Below are 4,275 nucleotides of genomic sequence, written 5' to 3'. Positions count from 1 at the left end.
GAAATATCTCATAAAATTACAAAAATATGAGTAATCATTCATGACTTATTTACATGAAAACAAAATTACATATCCTTTATATCTAATCCATACATCAACGACCAAAAACACATACAAACACTTTCATTCTTCAATTTTCTTCATCTAATTGATCTCTCTCAAGTTCTATCTTCAAGTTCTAAGTGTTCTTCATATATTCTACAAGTTCTAGTTACATAAAATCAAGAATACTTTCAAGTTTGCTAGCTCACTTCCAATCTTGTAAGGTGATCATCCAACTTCAAGAAATCTTTGTTTCTTACAGTAGGTTATCATTCTAATACAAGGTAATAATCATATTCAAACTTTGGTTCAATTTCTATAACTATAACAATCTTATTTCAAGTGATGATCTTACTTGAACTTGTTTTCGTGTCATGATTTTGCTTCAAGAACTTCGAGCCATCCAAGGATCCATTGAAGCTAGATCCATTTTTCTCTTTTCCAGTAGGTTTATCCAAGGAACTTAAGGTAGTAATGATGTTCATAACATCATTCGATTCATACATATAAAGCTATCTTATTCGAAGGTTTAAACTTGTAATCACTAGAACATAGTTTAGTTAATTCTAAACTTGTTCGCAAACAAAAGTTAATCCTTCTAACTTGAATTTTAAAATCAACTAAACACATGTTCTATATCTATATGATATGCTAACTTAATGATTTAAAACCTGGAAACACGAAAAACACCGTAAAACCGGATTTACGCCGTCGTAGTAACACCGCGGGCTGTTTTGGGTTAGTTAATTAAAAACTATGATAAACTTTGATTTAAAAGTTGTTATTTTGAGAAAATGATTTTTATTATGAACATGAAACTATATCCAAAAATTATGGTTAAACTCAAAGTGGAAGTATGTTTTCTAAAATGGTCATCTAGACGTCGTTCTTTCGACTGAAATGACTACCTTTACAAAAATGACTTGTAACTTATTTTTCCGACTATAAACCTATACTTTTCTGTTTAGATTCATAAAATAGAGTTCAATATGAAATCATAGCAATTTGATTCACTCAAAATGGATTTAAAATGAAGAAGTTATGGGTAAAACAAGATTGGATAATTTTTCTCATTTTAGCTACGTGAAAATTGGTAACAAATCTATTCCAACCATAACTTAATCAACTTGTATTGTATATTATGTAACCTTGAGATACCATAGACACGTATACAATGTTTCGACCTATCATGTCGACACATCTATATATATTTCGGAACAACCATAGACACTCTATATGTGAATGTTGGAGTTAGCTATACAGGGTTGAGGTTGATTCCAAAATATATATAGTTTGAGTTGTGATCAATACTGAGATACGTATACACTGGGTCGTGGATTGATTCAAGATAATATTTATCGATTTATTTTTGTACATCTAACTGTGGACAACTAGTTGTAGGTTACTAACGAGGACAGCTGACTTAATAAACTTAAAACATCAAAATATATTAAAAGTGTTGTAAATATATTTTGAACATACTTTGATATATATGTATATATTGTTATAGGTTCGTGAATCAACCAGTGGCCAAGTCTTACTTCCCGACGAAGTAAAAAAATCTGTGAAAGTGAGTTATAGTCCCACTTTTAAAATCTAATATTTTTGGGATGAGAATACATGCAGGTTTTTATAATTGATTTACAAAATAGACACAAGTACGTGAAACTACATTCTATGGTTGAATTATCGAAATCGAATATGCCCCTTTTTATTAAGTCTGGTAATCTAAGAATTAGGGAACAGACACCCTAATTGACGCGAATCCTAAAGATAGATCTATCGGGCCCAACAAGCCCCATCCAAAGTACCGGATGCTTTAGTACTTCGAAATTTATATCATATCCGAAGGGTGTCCCGGAATGATGGAGATATTCTTATATATGCATCTTGTTAATGTCGGTTACCAGGTGTTCACCATATGAATGATTTTTATCTCTATGTATGGGATGTGTATTGAAATATGAAATCTTGTGGTCTATTGTTACGATTTGATATATATAGGTTAAACCTATAACTCACCAACATTTTTGTTGACGTTTTAAGCATGTTTATTCTCAGGTGATTATTAAGAGCTTCCGCTGTCGCATACTTAAATAAGGACGAGATATGGAGTCCATGCTTGTATGATATTGTGTAAAAACTGCATTCAAGAAACTTATTTTGTTGTAACATATTTGTATTGTAAACCATTATGTAATGGTCATCTGTAAACAGGATATTTTAGATTATCATTATTTGATAATCTACGTAAAAGCTTTTTAAACCTTTATTGATGAAATAAAGGTTATGGTTTGTTTTAAAATGAATGCAGTCTTTGAAAAACGTCTCATATAGAGGTCAAAACCTCGCAACGAAATCAATTAATATGGAACGTTTTTAATCAATAAGAACGGGACATTTCAGCTAATCCTCCACTTATGATGAAACTCAAATGTTTTAGGGTTGCACACCGATCTCAAACCATGAGGATTAGGGAGCCTAGTTCACCTAGGATTGAACCAACCCTTTCAACAACACCCGAAGTGAGCAGTGACACTGATTCTTCAGCAACTGAGTCATCTTCTGAAACTTCTCCTAAGAGAACTCGATTTATACTTGATGAGATGATTCAGACATCGCCAACCCAACGAGTAACTAGATCTAGGACTTCGACACCTATCGTCCGCCAAATAGTTACACCAACCGTTGGTGATACAGACCAAGACCTAGAACCAATTAGGTCACCCTCACCCATCTCCGTATCACATCCAATAATAACAGTAAGCCCTACGCTAAATGAAGCACAAGCTTCGGTAGTCAAGACTTAACAGGACTTAAAAATAAGCCCATCTAATCTAAACAGGACTTAACAATAAATCTTACGCAGAAAGATGCTTCGGCATCTAAGGAAGTAAAGTCTTCCTCTGCAGCAAAGTCTGCGTTGACTCAATCGATTGAGGAAACTCAATCGTTGAAGTCCGAAACGGCCGAAGGGGAGCCAAAAAGTCTTGAAAAGGCACCTTGCGTATTGGCTAGAAATCCTCCTGTGCCTCAACGTACAACAGGTCTCGAGGTCCGGCTTATCTTGATGAGGGAGATCTGCCGCGTCCCATGGAAACGAGTCAACACGACAATCCTTCGGGATATTTATCAGACTTCCAGCAGACTGATCCTTTGGTTCATGAAAGTGATCCATTGGTTCAAACCACTTCTCTTTCGAATTATGAAACTCAGGGTCTGGAGGAAGAGTCGTTAACTGAAAGAGATGTACCACCTCATGGTATATCAATGATTTCAGGAGTCGGAGATAGCAATATCTCTGTGAGATCAAAACCGACGGGTAGTTCTACTACTTTGTCAGAGTCCCATGAGACCAAAGTCATGGAGGCGGATGCTTCAAAAGAAACTTCGCCGACGACAACTCCGGTTGTTGCCCAACCTCCATCAGAAGGGGATATCACGAATCTGACTAGTAGTATGTACAGCCTTACGTATTAGTATAATACCGCACATATATCCTTACCTGCCCTCACGGCAACTCACACACTTCCACTGACATTGCCTTCAATAGTTGCTGCTGATGCTGATGTTGTTCGTGGTTACACTGTTGTTTTGCCGACTGGGTCACCTTCTCGGATTTCAAATAGATATGGATTAAGATATCTCTCTGACAATGAGATGGAGGAACTATATCTTGCTGAGTTTGCTAAATGAACTGATCTTGATGAAGTTCGCGAGACTATGATGATTTATCTTGAGCAAGCAAGGATAGTATATCCTTTATCTCCATGCAAGTCACTTGGACCAATTCACATGCCTGATCATGATGATTTCGATCCCGACAATATTCATGAGGGGGAGAATAGACAAGGTGGTTATCGGTCCAGTGGTTTTCAAAGATCAACATATGAAGCTGGTACATCTAGTCAACATAAGGATCAAGATGTTGTTGATATTTCTGATTCTAAAAGCAATGAAATTGAGGAAATTCAGTGTGAAAGTTTTCTTGATGAATCGAAAGTTCAGAGAGAGGGTGACTCAGGGTTGCTTATGATTATGGATTCAGCTGATCAAGTAGAAAATAAGTCAGCTCAAGAGGAAAATCAGAACTTCGATAATATTGAAGATATTTTGAAGGGTCGTCAAGTGTCGCCAATGAATTCAACGATCATCAATTTGTTAATTTGTCATCTCCAACTGATGAATTTGGGATACACTTTAAGAAAGAGATTTTCTCTAATGGCAAGGAAG

This window comes from Rutidosis leptorrhynchoides, chromosome 8 (genome assembly GCF_046630445.1).
Source record: "Rutidosis leptorrhynchoides isolate AG116_Rl617_1_P2 chromosome 8, CSIRO_AGI_Rlap_v1, whole genome shotgun sequence".
NCBI lineage: Eukaryota > Viridiplantae > Streptophyta > Magnoliopsida > Asterales > Asteraceae > Rutidosis > Rutidosis leptorrhynchoides.
This window is presented reverse-complemented; position numbering follows the sequence as displayed.